Source organism: Phalangium opilio, unplaced genomic scaffold (genome assembly GCF_054372755.1).
Source record: "Phalangium opilio isolate 3A_F unplaced genomic scaffold, DU_Popi_V2 ptg000048l_1, whole genome shotgun sequence".
NCBI classification, from domain to species: domain Eukaryota; kingdom Metazoa; phylum Arthropoda; class Arachnida; order Opiliones; family Phalangiidae; genus Phalangium; species Phalangium opilio.
Window position 1 is genome coordinate 7,178,083 of NW_028324170.1, and position 18,521 is coordinate 7,196,603.

General features: G+C 36.7%; 1 protein-coding gene across 2 annotated transcripts in view; it reads right to left on the reverse strand.

Annotated features, from left to right (window-relative positions):
* LOC149674076 (uncharacterized) overlaps positions 1-673 on the reverse strand; it is a 72,512-nt gene extending 71,839 nt beyond the window's left edge. For both annotated transcript variants that reach the window (XR_016367004.1, XM_089839930.1), the window contains exon 1: positions 335-673. The gene's annotated coding sequence lies outside the window, so the exon portion shown is untranslated. The remainder of the gene's footprint in view (positions 1-334) is intronic.
* Between the last annotated feature and the right edge of the window lie 17,848 nt (positions 674-18,521).

Consider the following 18,521-nt stretch of genomic DNA (forward strand, 5'->3'; position numbering starts at 1 on the left):
CTTTCAATTGAAGATCAGATTTATCCAATTGGATTTTTGCTTTATAAATTAAAAAACTTCTTTCGTTAAATCCGATAAATATTTACATTAAATTCATTTAACTTTGGCAATACACGTTATGTTGTGTATTTCTGGTAGCGCGCAATAGTTTGTAGCCAATGCTGTGGCGCCTTCTAGTGGCAACCCACGCAACTCCCTTCCTCCCAGAATTTTATCGAACGCGGACACAATTCCATTAATAAAATTAAGAATAATCTTCTGAATTTAAATCAAAACTGATTCATAGAACAATATACTAATTACTTAGCAGCTTTGGAAAAAATAAAGAACTTACTTGACTAATTCTATCCAATCCTCTGTATCAGTAGAGTTGAAAACTTTCATCTTTTCGTTAAGCCTTGGCTCTTTGTACCATAACCATACTTCCAACAAAATCGTTCCGTCAGTTGAAAATAACGCTCTGTTGTGATGAAATAATTATCAAAACTTATTCCTAGATACCTAAGTAATTTAAGTTTTGGAACTAAATTATATAGATTTTAACTGAAACTAAATACTATTTCAACGGATTAATTTTAGGCATCCTAGCTGCCGACCAAAAGCTCGTTACTTAAGTTAGCAGACGAAACTGATTATTTTGCAGTGAAGGAAAATGCAGGGTTCTCAGATTTATGAGATAAGGATAGAAAAAATGTTGCGATTTATTTACGCGCATTAATTGTTAATAATTGTGTGAGAAATATGCCAAGAGTGGAAAAATTAAAAGGTTAATAAAAATACCTTTTTGAAATCAAATGTTTTCTTTTTATTCAACCATGGTCATTTTTTACACAGTTTTTGGAACATTTTAAGTTCTAATCCACACTACTAATTCAGATACGACGCTTTTGAGGTTATCCACAGGGTTTTTGAAACGGGGTTTTGATGGGAAACCGTTTACACATCCAAACAGACGCGGTACAAGTCCAAATTAACGAAAAACACGTAAATTTAAGTAGGGAACGTCACAATATTTCCAAATTTGGCAGTATTTGAAATTCCCACGGAGTACTTATACATTTCCAGAGAAGATGGAGACGCAATGGGGGCTGAACACCACCTTTACGCGTAGATAGGTTGAATCCGAGGAAATAACGGAAAGAGAACTGATGCCGAAAGAAGAAAGTCTAAGCTGATCTCAAAGAGTCTTTCTCTTGGCATTCACCGCGTGCCTTATGGATACTTTAAGACACATCAAGGCCTACAGTGAATACGGAGAGTCAGACGAGGGAACAAACGCGAATTTGCGGTTCCCAAATTGTACTTGTTAGTAGTTGAAGCCAAGAACACGGATCTTCCATCACCGTGAGTTAGAAGTTAACCATGGATTACTAGGAAGAAATGTTAAGAGAAACCAAGTTTTGAAAACGGTACTGAACAAAATGAAACCAAAAATGTGCGGAACGAAAACGAATACTGCCAACTGAACGATTAAACTACAGTGCAAGCCAAAAAGAAATGCAAACCACTAACTATTGAACACAAAGAATTGAGAGAAATCATGCAACATAACCTGGGAGATTGAAAAACCATACCACCAAACGTTAAATTCTTCATAAAATATCCTTGTTTCGAACCGATGAAGTGGATATTTAACGAAGAGGTAGAATCGGGGAATCATCACAAAATTCTATTTCCGCGAAGTACTAATACGCTGTTAGGGTTAAGGAAAACCGCTTCGAAACGATTCCGAATCAAAAATGAAGACTGGTTTAAAAATCTGTTCGGGGAAGCGATCTATCCCACGGTTTACAAAAGGGTTAAGAAGAGGCTATAGTACCGAAAGGGTGCCAGGAATTTTTTCCAAGTAGAGCTATCGGGTACACTAAAGCGCAAATGGCGGATAAGGTGAGAGCCAGCAAAGGCTGAACCCGCGGGGGCCGTAGAAGCAAATCGGCTCTTCCGTCTCTGGCAAAGGACTGGCATCACTCTGGGCCCAAGAGTTACCAGCATCCTTGCCAGCATCCCCCTCAGGAAGGAGCCGCTGCCGGGGACTCTAGGAAACGGATCGAAATCGGGCAAAGACGATATTGCGCAGACGCGAGCGACGTCGGATCAGACTCGGAGCACACATACACATTACACAAGCGCGAGCGGGAAAAAAATCCACCTCCCCATCTCCCCCACCTTTATAGATCCAATAGAGGGGTTTCGATTGAAAAAGAGGTCCCCAAAATCATCGACGGGACCCTGGTACCGGTCCTAGCACCTCTCCCATCTCCCGTACCTTCCCCAACCGTCTTTGATACCAACCGGACGAGTTTTCGGCACCCATTCGCCTTCCCTTCGTCTATTGTATCCGGGACAACCCGGGCGCGCACTATCCCGACCAGGGTTCCCTGATGGCATTGTGACCATGGCACGCGTAGGGCACGAGCCTTACTGGGGAGCTCCCCCCCCCCCCGACTCTCTCTCTCTCTCTCTTGGATTTACAAAAATGTATAAGGAAGGTACACAAAAAGTAGTTTTTTTATGTAGAAGTTTATATCGGTTTATATTGTGATCAACGGATGTCCATGCAATTGAGATATACAGTGGGGGGATGGAGGAGTCAGGAGACCATCAGACGCGCCTATATCGAGAAGAGTTCGTTATATTTGGAGGCGACGTGTGTCCTTTGACGCTTATACGGCTTCTAGGTTTACCCTGGTACATGAGTCTTAAGTAGCGTCTACGTGACTACGGATTTAGTTCGTTTGCGAAAATATTGTTGGCTTGGGTTCTATAGCCTACTTTAGGGATTTTTCGAAAGTGATTTTGGTTTTTTTTCATGCTGAATTAAAAGATGCTGGGAGGAGATCTTTGGAGGTTTTTTTGGTGAGCGAAAGAGAATAGCTTTAGAGAAAGCGGGTTTTTGGGAAAGGTGCTGCCTTATTTCCTGCTTAATAATATTTGCGCAAACAAACTTTAAATATTATGTCATATAAAGTATATATTTAAATTTTATACCATCTTAGCATATTGGAAAGAACAAATTTTAAAACTGGCATCAAAAAGCGGTGTAATAAACTTAATTATTTTAGTGATTAATGCAGTTAAGCTAGCTCATCTATATGCAAATTCCCAACTTCAAAAATCTATGCTTTATTTTTAGCCATTGTAAACTTCGTCAAAAAAAAAAGAGTTTCAAGCGTGAATTATTTTATAATCCTATATTCTAGAGATACCAATTAAAATATAATTATAAATATCAACTAATATTTAAACTTATATAGTTTATCTTGTATATTTATCACAGGCGATCCTTAATTAACTTCCTCGAATTATATCACAGCACAATTAAAATTAATATTTATCCGTTAAAAACTAACTTGCGTAATCACGTCTCAATTTTTTGACTTTATCCCAAATTTAGCACCAACTTTGACCATGCAGCAGCATCCTGATGACTTAAGATATTAACAAAATTCAAACCTTCGAGGGACATTGCATTTTGAAAAAACTTAATTCTCATTTTAAAAAGTAAAAAGGAACGTTACGTAAAAAAAACTGAATATATAAGAATGAAAATAGCAAGCCGGCATCGCGTAATAAAAACTGGGCACCGAATGAAACAGGCTTAATAGAAAACACGTTGAGGGGAAGCTATCTGGCAGAGAGTGAGAAACATAGGAAACCTTTACACAAAAGACTCAAACTATAGCCCATGCAGGACCGGCCGCTTTCGCGACCCCTCAAACTTCCGGTTCCCAGCCTAACCATCTGTTTTCAACGGGAACCGGTGTGCGCCCTTACTTACGGACGTAACCCTGCCCATTCAAGGGGTTCCAATTTTTACCAACCGTATACCAGAGAGAGAGAGGGGGGAGGTCTACAACTCTAGATAAACGCGATGCCGTTTCGTGTTATGTGTTTGAAAAAGGTGGTACAGTGTCCGTGAAATCGTGTCTTTTACCCGAGAATATTGATTTACCATTTATTTATGTAATAATCTTTGAGATATTTAAATGAGGCTATAATTTTTAATTAGGATTAAGTGTTAAATCGTTGGGGGGGGGCTCTTTGTTAAGCTTTAAAAAATAACAGTACCGTTTTTCGAAGGTAAATTGACTATAGTTTCATATTGAATCTCAATCTTTCAAAATCACTTTTCAATATTCATGGTATTATGAAATAAAATAAAAATTCTAAATAAATTCCTAATGGTGGTTTTTAAAAGATTCGCCATCGCTTCTGCTGTAGTGAGGATATTGGGGGGGGGGGGGTGTCTGCCACGCGACTAGATGTAGGGGTTTCCGACCTTAGGGTAATACGCAACCTAAGGACGCTTCATTCTTGCTTTGAAACCCGCTTTACAATTGGTATCATAGTGAAAGTTCCATACAACGCAGATATGGTATGGAAAAAAAGTGCAAACTTTAAAATAATTAAGTAATTAATTACAATTGAGCTAATTAATTGAGTGATTAAATGGTTTTGAGGGTTTGATCCTTGGGTTATATTATTTTAATCAATTTAGAGAAAACTTAATTAGTGGTAAATTATTTTCGAAATATGATATTGTGATATAAATATTAAATTAAATATAATCAATTAGTAATTGAGCTGGATCCTTTGATAATATTATTTCAGTTAATTTGGAGAAAACTTAATTAGCAATAAATCATTTACAAAATATTATATAAGTATTAAATCAAATTAAGTATATTCAAGAGTAATTAAGCTTAACTAATTAAGGTTTTCATCTAAGGTTAAGGAAAGACGGCTAAAAATTATTTTCGTTAATTAAGACATAACCGTAAAATTAAAATGGTAACCCTCGTTAAGACTGAAACGTATTCAAGAATCAGGCAGTTTTACTATGAACAATTCCGTTCCTCTATTTACAAACATGTGGTGATAAGGAGTCTAAACTCTCTCTGGTCGGGTGGTCGCGGCAGATTCCATCTGGGATGAGAATTAAAGCCTAAATCGGGTTTTTCTTAATCTACACGATGGATAAAGGGCGGGCGGATATATGTTACAATAGGGGGCACCCAGAGGAAGGCTAAAAGATGTAATTTTTATAGGTCAGATTTTACCACCGCATATATTGACTTGATTTTTTAGGGGGGGGAGATGACTTGATGAATTTGTAGCCTTAACAGGGAAGGGGATCAAGGTTTCGGGGTCAAAAGGTTCGTTGAACGGATCTTTCTCGGCTTCACTCAGGATGATTTTTTTTTCTTTCTTTTTGGGGGTTTTATTTTTATTTTTTTTTCTTCAGTCGATGATATAGTGTTACGATCCTACTCTTTTGTTATCCAAGGGGGATGACTTTTTTTGGGTACGGAAATTTCAGAGGGATGGTTTATGGATGGGCCATAATGATTGGCAATTTTTCAAGTCTTTTACAAATTTAGATTCAAGATCTAACCAGATGGTTTAGTTTTACAAAAGAAGGTATATATTCAACTGGCTCTTAAGGCCGGGAAACTGAGATGTATGGATACATTATGTTTTATCTCATTGGGAATAAAATAATGTTGACCAAATTACTTTATTTAATAAATTAGGTTAGCATTCATTAAATGGAATTTAAAATGCAAAATTTGTGATTTTTCATTCTATAAAATTAATTAAATGTTCTTAATTGCGACCCCATTTTTTGTCAATTTAATAGCTCATATCTGGTTTAATATTGCAGATAGAGACATGGTTTCAATATTCATTATATTATATGATCTTTCGAATATAAAACTAAAAAACTCTAGTATTCTCTTTCATTTAATCCCATTTTAATTAGTTTTCAAGTCGCCATTTTTGAAGATGATAGAAAATTGAAGTCCAAAAGTCATTAACTCCGTCTATATAGGATATAGCGAACCAGCGTACTAAATATTAAAGAAATCTGTTGAACTTCACGGACGTTATTCCATAAAAAAGGCTCTGCCACATTTCTGGCCGCCATTTTTCAAGATGGCGGCGGATTAGAAAAATCTTTCTTAGAGCGTGCCTAGTACTTGAGAGTAACGTCCCTGCAAAATTTTAGCCTTCTAGGCAAAGCGGTTTGGGCTGGGCGTTGATTATCAGGCAGTCAGAACTTCGACTTATCTGTTTATGAATCATTTGATGGGCATTAAGACGCCATTTTTCTTATAGAAAAGGAGCATTATAACAAGCCATAGTTTTAATAACCGGGCTTAACTAATAACGCTACGCATCCCCAAGTTCAAACAATAGAAAACAATACAAATACAAATTAAGGTTTCTATACTGCTTTCTCTTCCAAACGTAGTGTATACGCGTTGGCGGGTGGTACCGGGTACCAAATTCAAAGAAAGCATATATAGAGAGAGAGATTGAAAGGGAGAGAGAAAGACGGGAGGAGAAAACCTTCACTTATAGCGCATTCATTAATAGCCCAAGCTAGACGGCAAAGCCAGACTGCTGGGGGGATACGTAAGAAGGCTAGCTAGCCGCGATACCATCGTAGGTCTACAAGTATATGGCAACCATGCTGTGAAAAGATCGATTTTAGGACCGGGATCATTTCGCCAGTCTCGGGGAAAGCCCATAATGCGGATTGGGGTGCACGTCGAAAAATAACCAGAAAGGTCTCCTACACCCATTGAACCTTGTGTGACTTTTGTAAAAATTAAATGTATAATTTCATTCATAACTAAAAAATAATTTATATAAAATTAATTATACGGTCTTTGCACCCCCTTCTAGTATGAATATTTCATTAGGGGAGTTATAAATATCAGCAGTCAATAGGGCATTTAAAAGACTCAACTAAACTTGAATAATATATTAATTTTCTTCATTGCTTGTTTCAGAAAATTTATGTTTGTTTCAGCAGGGATAGATTTAATTTTAGAAGTAGGAATGGAGAACGGTTAATGTTTACATCAGTCCGACTCATAGCCCCTCCCTCGAACACGTAACGAAAAGTTTAAATTATCTTATAGGCTCACTTAAACTACGTTTTGATGACGTTGCCGATGGGGACGGCGAAAAATACGTAATTCCTTTTTACCTCAGTCGCTATGACCCGCCTCTTCTTTCATACCCCTCCGTCTAGTGAAAGGGGGTCCGGGACTTTGACGCGTGCCCAAATTACTCTGTTCTTCATTCCTACTTCTAAAATTAAATCTATCCCTGGTTTCAGTAAATAAAGGGTTTTCATTCAATAACTTTAAAGTAGAAACAAGATTGTTATTAATAGATATATAAACAATGAAATGCATGCAATTTCTGATATTGTTGCTCAATTTTTACGAAATATCATAATGGACTTAATCGCGTGCCGGTTCATATATAACTTACAAAGGTAATGTAAATAGAATTTTAAATGGATCGAATTCAAAATAAAAGCCACTTTAATAATGTTATTTTTCAATTAAAATTATATTAATAGCTTTTAATATCGATTAGAATAACGTTTCAATAATATTAAACGCGCAAAAAAATATGAAAATTGAGCCCCAATAGGCCTAAACATTGTTATTTGAAAACGAAAAATTAAATAGGCGCATGCGTAGCCCATCATTTAATGACGTAACTATAGCGTAACGGAACAACGTCGTAACGATGTTGTTTTCTTCTTCAAGATGTCGCCAAATATTCTATTCCTCAAAACATTTAAAAGCCTTTCTTTTTATAATCTTTTCAAGCAAAAAATTAAATCAAATCATTTCGATCCCATAATCTAATGATCCAATTAATTATCTATCTGTGATATAATTTATAAAAAATTAAGGAATACAATTTACTCGTATTGATTATTATTAGCAAGAGAAAACTTCTCTTGTTATTAGGAAGAAAAATATCATAGCGTGCAATTCCACTATAGAATAAATAAATATAAATAAACATTGGTAACGTAAAATTACGCAGTCGAGTCAATGAATGGCTTTTCAATAACAGTAAATAACTCGAATTATTCTACACAAAGAAATTTGCCTTCGTAGCTCGAAAAACATATAGATTTGCAATTCAAACTCGAAAAATAACAGATATTGCAAATTATATTTATTATACGATAAAAATCATATCAAATTTAAATCAATCAAAATAGCTAACCCTTAAGGACCACTACTGACCGCTCGAGGTCCGTTTAAAACGGTACAGAGAAAGAACTGCCGACGTTGTGTGTCCTGAATTTAAATAGATAGGACAGGACAGTCTCGACTATCTGTTTGCGACTCACGTACTGAAAGTAGTTATTTGTTATTAGGCTAAAGCCATAAGAGTAGGGTTTATAGTTGTTCGGTACAGGAACGGACATAAGGGAGGTAAGGTAGGTATAAGGAGAAACGCTGAGTCATCCATAGGGTAGAGGGTGAAGGAAGAAGAGCCGTATAATAAAAAGACATCGAAAATTGGGAATTCAGAACGAGGGCCGCTGGGATTATCAATTTTTAGGGCGAAGGCGACGCGAACTCCAGGGTGTGGTTATTATGGGTGTAGACCCGACCTAGATCTTCCCCTTTCCACCTACACTACTTCATAAAAAAAATGAAACGCTCAAAGAGAGACTAAAACTGAAAAATATCAAAGATCATCACGATTTTAACAACCTTTCCCTTAAATTAGTAGTGCTAAATATCTCGCTACCATTAGCGAGTTAGGAAACGAGACTTAACAAAATTCGAGACAAAATAGGTTTAACAAAAGAATTGTAAAAAAAAGTACAGACTAAAGAAAAAGGAAGATTCAAAGTATGTTATATAAAAAAGGTCGAAAGTTGATTTAACAAAAGAATTGCCAGCATAATCCTTAGAAACTATGACCCATAGGTTTGACAAATATTTCCTTTCAAAGTATAGACATAACAAAAGATGATTTAAAGTAGGCTTAACAAAAAAAAAAATGGTTCAAAGTTGGCTGAACGAAAAAGAAAGTCCCAAATGTAAGCTTATAAAGTATGGTCCAAACTCCAAAGTAGGCTTAACAAACAAATGGTCCAAAGTAGGCTTAACAAACAAATGGTCCAAAGTAGGCTTAATAAAATATGGTCCAAAGTAGGCTTAACAAAAAAATTGTTCAAAGTAGGCTTAACAAAAAAATTGTTCAAAGTAGGCTTAATGAAAAAGAGAGTCATAAAAGTAGGCTTAGCAAAAAATGGTCCAAAGTAGGCTTAATGAAAGTGGAAGCTCCAAATGTAGGCTTATCAAAAAAGGGTAGAAATTAGGCTAAAAATTATCCAAGTAAATGATCCAAATTTTGCATAAGGCATAAGAAAATCCCCTCCAAATTAGACTAATGAAAAAAAGTTTCAAATTGGGCTTGGGCAAATAGCTAAATTTAGTTGACCCTCTAATTAAGCAAACCAAAAGCCTAAGTCACTCTCCCTTTAAAGAGGGGTAGATGAACGTTAGTCATATTAACTCTTCTACATCGTCCTCGGTCCACTCTAGAATATCGTCATTACAGACAAGCCCTTTTAACCGACCACGAAAAAAAAATACATATGACAGTTTACAGTTGTTAGGCATAGGAACTATTTTGGGAGTCCGAAGCATGAAGGAGGAGAAGGTTACGCGTACGCTTTTAACCAATTTAAATCCTAAATGGCTACTCCGGAAGTGTTTCTCTTTCCAAATGGGTTAATGTTGGTGCACGGGGTAAACCTCAAACTGAATTATTAATATAACGGTATTTAATATTTAATAAGAATAGCCTAACCCTAAATGGTTTTTAAATGCTGATTTAAACGATTTTTTATTTTATTTTTAGAATGGGCGGTTTTTATAACGGTTCAATACCTTTGGGGTTTTTTTTGGATATTGAGAAAAAATCAGCGAAAGCAATTTTACGGTATCGATTTTTCAGAACAATTTAAAAATATTATCAAAAGCAAATTTAAATAAGGCACTGAAGTAGACAAAAAATACACGTGGTCTGGATTTCTCTCTCGTGACTTTGGTTGACCAATCAACGCTCTACTTTAAATTGGATACTTCCAAATGTTTAAGATTGAATCCAATAACTTAGTTTAGCCTTTTGAAAATCTAAAACTAGGCCTAGTATTTCAAAAATGTTAAAATAAAATAGGTAAATTTGACACAGGGATGACATCATCACTGTGTCGCCTTCTCCATAGAGAGCGAAGCGTGTGATGCTGTAACCATAGCAACTAAAGTGACGTCATAACTGTGTCGTTCTCTATTAAGGTGTCATCAAAGATTATTTAAACCGCAATTTCAATAATAGGTATTTCTATAAACATAGAAAATGAATATTTCCAAACAATCTAGAAGATCCCGTTCCTATAACTTGCCTACATCATACTGCAAACACTATATCTACATCTCCCACTCAAGGCTAAAAACAAAACCTAAAATTATCATATAAAGTTAGGAAACCCCAGATTTCAATGTTAAAAACGCAATCTTAACATAAAAACCATTAGGAACTCATACGGTTTTCTAAATAAAATCAATAAAACCACACCCCCTAACATAACCTTATCAAAAATCAATAAAAACAAAAAATTTGTATCGCGTATTGTATAATATATTCCGCTTTCTTGAGAAATACACTAAGGCGGCCAAGGCTTAGGAGTGGAACTAAAAATAATAATAAAAACACCCTATATGACAGTCGAGATATAAAAAATCAAATTAGGCTTAGATCAGGGTTATTTTAACAGTTAAAAATACGTTTCAAGCTAAGCCTAAAAACTAAAAGCTATTGCATTAATTGAACATCAAAACGCCTATTATTTATTTGACTGGATGTACAAAGTTTAAAAATGGAATATAAGCCAGTAACCATAGTAGAATCCAGTCTTGGAAGGAGTAGAGTTTAACTTTAATAAGACAAGTTTCCAATAAGGGAATCTACCGTTTCTAAGGTTGGATCTTAATATAGAAAGAATAAGGATGAATCATAGGCGATCGAATAGCGTGCTTAGCCAAATAAAAAACTATATATTAACGGTCCATACACGTAGCCCAGTAAAGCACGTACACTATAGAGTAATTTCTTCCCCATATACGGCAACGTCATAACCCTCTATCTCTTACCTTAGTGATATCCCCCCTCCCCTTCCCTTCCGGGGGCAAATAGTATTCTCTAGTACAAAGTTGCCCCTAACGTAGGGGATACACAGTTCACTCCCCCTCTCAACCGAAATTACTCTATAGCTTCCACCCACCAATAGAAAGAAAGAACCATCTACATCTAGCTTTGCAGTTTTTCAATCGAGAGAAATTCGGTAAGCTTTATTCCTACCTCTCTAAGCATAGTGCTAAGCAAATGCACATCGTGAATCAGATAGTAATGTTCGAATTAAGACTGACTCGCGACGGAGCTAAGGTGATGGACTGTCGTAATGGCATATCAATATCTAAAGCGCGAACACTGAAGGGTAAAAAGATAAAATAGAGGAACTTGCTCCATCCACACCAACTATAAATTACATATTAATTGATCATCCAATAATTATACGGCAATGATAATTTATTAAATCTTAGAAAAGTGGCTCACTATGGCGACTTTGGTGAGCCTACAACCACCAATTCTCTTCTAGAACGCTGACAATTTCTGTTCGACAATATTTAAACAAGCTGCAGTTTCCGAACCTTTGGATTGGTAGAGGAGGACTGGTTCCATGACCCCAGTGTCTTCTGATTCGACTTAAAGGGGTAACACAGACTCATAGCTTGGGAGGTCATGTAACCGGACTAACTCTATACCAATTTAACAGTTAGGAAACGGTTCGTTTAACCATTAGTGAAAAGCAATTGCGATGAGTGGTAAAGCACCCCCATCTTGCAGAAAGAGTTGATAGGCTCGATATCGCACCATAGTGGGGCGCAGTTCGATCATTTAATAAAAGTAATGAAAATTTAATTTATTGTTGGGTTTCAGATATCAAGTTGTTAATTTTTTCCTTCTTATTTTTTTACAATCAGTTGACTTATAGCATCGAAATACCTTTTGAGGTAGTTCACGAGTTAGCGCAAATGGTATACTAATTATAACTTCAAAACAAAGGTCGTTAAAGCAGAAGTGGTAACAGGGGCATCAAAAGAATGTCTTTGTTATCATTTTGTAAATCAGGGCCTTGTGAATTTGCCGCTCTTCGTGACACGTAATAATTCAGACAGTGTTTACCTAAGTTAAATTAATTCATCTTTTGCCCAAAGCTGTTAAAGCTTAGATAAGCAAGGGCTAAGAGAATATCTCTGCAATCTTAATAACGCGTAAATTAATCATCTCTTCGTAATTACAATATGAGAGCTAAATTTTATGCAAATTTTCGAGTATATTTATTTATAAGGGAAGACGTTACACTAGGCGATAATTTTAAAGTGTAATTACGACATAACAAATGTCACCCATGTTAAAACTAAACTAAACAAATTTTTACTTATTTATTCTTATAACTTGATTAAATCTTGATTAAATTCAAATCTTTCTGGCGTTACTCTACATTTTATATTTAAGAACCAAAAATTATAAATAGACAAATGTTTAGGTTTTTTTTATTAGCCGCAAAGTATTTTATAGATTTGGGGTATACGCAGGGCCCATGGGCCACTATTGGAGCTCTGTAGAAAAACCCGGGTAAAATTAACATCTGCCTATAATACAGCCCCAGTGTACACCAGGGCAAGAGATACACTATAGTTCGTTAGTCCAGATTAGACAAAAAATAAATTCATCGAATATGACGGTCTCTATGGCAATATGGCTACCTATTTTCCACGAAGGTTACCACCAAGTGGCGCCTGTGCAGCAGTTCATTATTTTGAATGGCTTTAATGGGTGAAATTTAACAACTGAACCCAATTTTGTAAATTAATTCTATAGTTTTCTCTTTGCAGTTCATCCAAGGTTGATGAAACAAAAACTAGCAGTTCAGTGCTTAGACTCCTACACCTTGACTCACGGAGGGCCTGACAACACTGCACTGAACATAAATCCGAGAGAGGGGGTGTATTTATCTTTGCCCAATTAAGGTAAAACTATATATAAATAGGCGATTCCGCCCAATTAATATTTTTACAAAAGTAGTAACGTAAATTGTATAATTTTTCGCGCGTATATTGACTACAAATACAAAGTACAAGCAACTTTAGCACGTATTGACTATAAATTTTTCCCGCCCCAATTGTGACGGGAAAACAAGATACAGCTGATATGTTAAAGTTACTCCTAATGATTCGTCCTTATTTTGTATTATTTGTCTAAAAGCAAATCGAAGCGGGAGAGAGAGAAGAGAATTTGATGGGTTGGAAAAAAAGGGCCCCCTTTAACAGGGTTTGCCCGGCAACAAGGGTGACTCATAAAAATTGAAAAGCGGCACGCGCAGACCGATCACCGAGGGGGTATAGCCTCTCCTATAAATACACGCAGTATAGTGGCTTTATATTCCCATATAAAAATGGAATCCACACACACTCTCCCACTCCCTTTCCCTTTCTCCTGCCGAATTTTCTCCTCTTTAAGGGTGAATTTTTGATAAGTTAGGTCTAGTGGGCACAACCCGCCGAGGGGTACAACACTATATAATATAGTATATCATTTAAAATTGTTGTGATAATCTTGGAAAAACATGAATAATCTTCCAATTTTCAGATATTTTTCCTGAAAATATTCTAAAAGCAGTTTCTTCAAACTAAGAGAGATTGAGTATTGGACCCCTCGGGTGCAAAAAGACCCAATCATGGCGAAAGTGTCCCAAAAATCGTACTAAAGTTATAACTTATACATTTTAAATGGGTCTCCTAAACAAAAGATAGACCTTATCCACGAGGAGATTGTCATCAACGGTGATAGTTAGAAAAATTTAAACCAAAGTCTATTTTATTCCGCTGATATTGTAATATTATAAACTATACGTATTTCCTCAGTTAATACTAATTTATTGAAAAAATCATTAAATTTCAATTCATTAACCATCCTTAACCTAACCCAAAAACTAGAAGAAAGAAAAACAACTGTGGAGAAAAAAAGGCAAAATTCAAGATGGCGTCATTTTCTCTCCATCCTAGCTCTAGCTACGAGGATGCGGAAAGAGGAGAGAGAGAGATGAAGAGAGACTTTCAGAGGAGAAGAGAAAGAATGGGATGTAGTGAGCCATAGAGGCAGAAAGAGAGAGAGCGAGAGAGGAAGAGACTGGAGAGAAAGAGAGAGAGATGTAGCCTGAGAGAGAATCCTCACCAAGGCTATGGCGGATGAATCGAGCCAGATTCAGAATTGCTCCTCTCTCTCTCTCTCCGCATCCTCATCTCTGATCTTCCAGAGAAGAAGAAGAAAAGAAAAATCCCATCGCTTTTTGAAGAATCAATCTCCCCAACTAATTTTAAATTTCCCTTCGTATTTCTAATAAGAAAATATTAAATAAAAACGAATAAAATATTCAAAAAAACGTTACACCATTTAGGTCATGGAAGGTGAATACGTAAAAATATCTAAACACAGATGCTGGATAGATTTTAAGGAACGAAAAAAAAAAATATATATATACATATATATATTCGAAATTTGTAGCGGGGATGAAAAAACGTACGTATATACTGCACATGGATGAATTAAATTTAAAATCCTTGGCATATAGAATACCAAATCACTCTGTGGGATCGGATTTTAAAAAGGGTTTCAAATCCATTAAAGATTATTAAAGATTGTCGGGATGAAACTTCCACCTAACGTGCGATGATTTATTTGGTAAAAATGGACCGGGTTGGTATGGTTTTTGATTCGCATGGATAGTAATGGGTGGTTCCAAATAAATTCATAATAAAACACTACTCACCAAAACTCGAAGTATATTAAAGTTGTTCCTTATAACTACAATAACCAATTATTAAAATGAATAGATATAAAATTTTACGCACTTTTTAAGTAAACGATATTCACGTACTCTAAAATATTTTTTAAAGTAAAAACTTTATGGCACAACGTTTTCTTCCATAAGAATAATAATAATAATAGTGAAGCCGAACGGAATATTTTTGAACTATAGGAGGGTTGCTTTGAGATATAACCTAAAAGCAGCCAGGAGGACTCAGGAGTCTATGCGTCCGTTGCTTTAGCGGAGGACAGGTCGAGAAAAGTCTTGCTCAGTCGAATGCTCGAAGCCAAAGATGATCTAACAGTGGACCAACGAGCGAGTGCTACGGCCAACGGGGCTCTCCCCGACCTCATTAGCATAAGGCTGGGCGCAGGCGCCAAGCTTCAACGTAACGGGTGAGAGCCACAAAAGAATGGAGCACGCGCAATACACGCCGGCTCTAGGAAATAAAGCTTTTTCGGTGGTCCACAACTCGAGTAAAGACGATCGATAGCTTATCGACCGAGCCAACAACGCCCGTGTTCAAAAGGACCGAGTTAGTACTAAGCCTAACCCAAACTATATAGACGCCATTGCCAGGATTCTGGCTAGTAATTTAAATCTTCCCAGATGAGATAGTTAAGCCTTGGACATTTAGGAAATAAGAATCTTCAGCGTTTCCAGGGCATAGTGCCATTGGTTCCCACCGCCGAAGAATGTCTCAATAATCTCATCTACAAAGCATTATTCCAATTCAAACTATACTGAGACTACGGAAGGGGGGAAGGGATAAAATTGGGGGAAAGTACAAAATTCCATAGACACACGAGGAGATTTCTCATTGGGACTCCTGGACATATATATATACACACACACACCAAAGAAAGGAGAAAAATTATAATTTAACCTCAATTTGTCAGACAATCCTCGGAAGGACTAACTTCTTGGGCGAACCCTGAAATTGGGGGGCAAAATATAACTTATAACAGGCACGTTCGTTCTGTTTACGCAAAAAGGGGGGAGAGTTTAATGACAGCGATAATTATAAGGATTTATTTATTTGTCTGGGGGTGTTCTAATTTGATTTATTTATTATTTTCATTAGGGAAATGATTAAAAATCATATTTTTTAAATGTTGATAATTAAAACACGTTTAATTATTAACCCCTTAACAAAATTAAAGTATTTGACGGAATTTTAAACATGGAATATTGAAATTACGAAGACAATGATATGATAATTGAATTTAAGGGGCCATCCGTAAAACACTAAAGTCGTAACCTGGAAACGGTGGCACATAGGGCAAAAAATCATAGAACATATTCGATTCAAAATCACCCAAATAACTTCAGAAACACCCTGTATGTTAACTTAACAACTGTACTATTCGTTTTTCCGCTACACAGGTAAGAACGAGGACTTGCGTTGATTATATGCAATTTAACGTGTTTTCCGTTTTGGGGCAAAAAAAGCGGTCGGCCATTTATATTCGAAAAAAGATGGGTTATGAAGAGAAATGACCATTAATTTTGCAGATATTCCCTCACCACCCCTTGGCTATTCAATCGTGGTAGTACCTATAAAGTATATTTTGTGCAGAATCGCCAAAAAATAGTCTCCACGCGCCACTTTTCGCCCCCCCCCTCTCTCTCTACTCTTAAGACTGCTTTATTGAAACTAAAAGCTGAAGCTACAAAATGATGAAGAATTTCATCTCCTTACCCTTCGATGAAATATTTAATACTTAACGCCCAAAGTTTTCCCATCCTAGACAAAAGTTCGTAACACGAAGTGAGACCATCTTTCGAGGTAAATTCTTTTTCGTTTATGTAATAAGAGTAACAAGTTGGGGACACCAAATTCTCACCTCTCCGAGCTAGTCCAGAGGAAGACTTATTTTCCCTGAATACGCAATTTTTATCGCTATAGATCATTCAATTCATTCCTGAAGGGAAGCAAACACCACAGGGGCACGAGGCTGCCATGTTGGGTTATTTCCCTCGAGCCAAGAACCAGCGCGAGTTGGGCTAACTTCTATGCCGCTTGTAGTGAGCTAGGGCTCCGTCTGACGTTGCCTCTTGGCGCGAGAGATATAACCCAAGATGGTGACCTCCCACCCGTGTGTGTTAGTTTCTCCGAAAGTAATTAATGTATCGGATTATTAAATGATTAGATACGAATTATTCAGGGAGGTAAAAGTTAAGATTAGACTCGTTTGAATCTCTTCTTTGTTGGTGATAACCGGACGAACACTTCGGTTAACGGATATCCGATGATATTATAGGCAGAATTGCAAAGAGCTGGGAGGATCTCTCGCAACCTGTACGCTTTGGCGTTGCGTGGTTAAGCCTATCATTCCTTATTATAGTAGACTGAATTCCCCACAAGTTGCTAAGCCTTTGTAAGCCTTTTCCTTGACTGTCAAGGAACACGGGCTAATAGTATTTGATAAGGAGGAAGAGACGACCGACGATCCTCCTTTACATTATTAAAGTCGTAACGCGGAGAAAACGTGCGGGGCCAACGTACGGGACACGAGCGAGAGAGAGCGGAGAAAAGGGCCAATAGTATACGATATATCTATGAAGACTGATTTCTTAAAACACACCAAAAATCGATATTGCACTAATCCGGAGCTATAAATATAAAGCTGTCTTCTCCTTCTACCCCCCCCCCTCCCCTCGTTTTCTTAACCGCTACACGTACTATACGGTGTTTGGAACACGTTTTCAGCAGCATTCTACGCTTTTTAAATGGTAACAAACTGAAATATTTCATCAAAGATACTTTACTTTCACCGAAAATTTAAGAATATCTAGGAAATTTGATTTTAATCAATGTTGAATTTGTCAAAACATTCGACACAAAATTTTGTCATTAATTAAGTTATCGTTGATTACAAACAAAAAGGGGTGTTTTCACTTATTTTGATGCATGAAAAGCCTTTCTTTATCAATAATGAATTTGCATACAGACGTTTTCATCATAAAATTTGCACAAGAAACTAGCCAATTTCGTTTTATCAATATTGAATTATTTTTCACAAAACGCTTTTTTAACTTTGGGATGGTCAGAACTCGGAGTCGAGATACGCTTTGAATATGTAACGGATGAAACTAACTGTCTATCGTTCTCGAGAAGTAAAATTTTGAAGTGGAACACACTAAATCTTTCATGTAGTGTGAACAGACCCTATAAATATCTCCTAAAAAAATTGTATTTAGCACTAAAGGTGAGATTTGGGTTTGGGTTTAGCCACCGTGAAAGGGATATATTTCTTATAAACATAGTACGTGTTTGACCATATATAGAATACCCATTCACCCGCTAAGCCTAACTGGGGGAAAAGGGGGAGGGGGTTCTGGGGTTGAACAAAATCCTTCGGTATCTCGTAAAAATCGACGGTTCCATCAAGTTCTATATCCGATCTAAAAGTATCTTCCGAAACTGAGCTCAGGTATAAATTCAAATCTACGGTATAAATCCCCTGGTAAAGGCGAAGGGGACTCGCTTTAAGCCTAGTATTTGAACGCTAAGCCTTAGCCAAGCAACCATATATAATTTTATTTCCGCCAGGAGTCCGCGGGACCTTATCGTGCCAGCTTTTCTTTGCCAGGGTTAAGGGGGTAGTTTATATTTGTTAATCTGGCACATAAAATTGCCACGGAACACGTTATCCCCCTTAATGATGATTAATCACTTAGGGCAGCCTTAAAAACCTCTCACCGCTTCTATGTCTTTTCTCCAGTAATGTTCCTAAGAATGGCC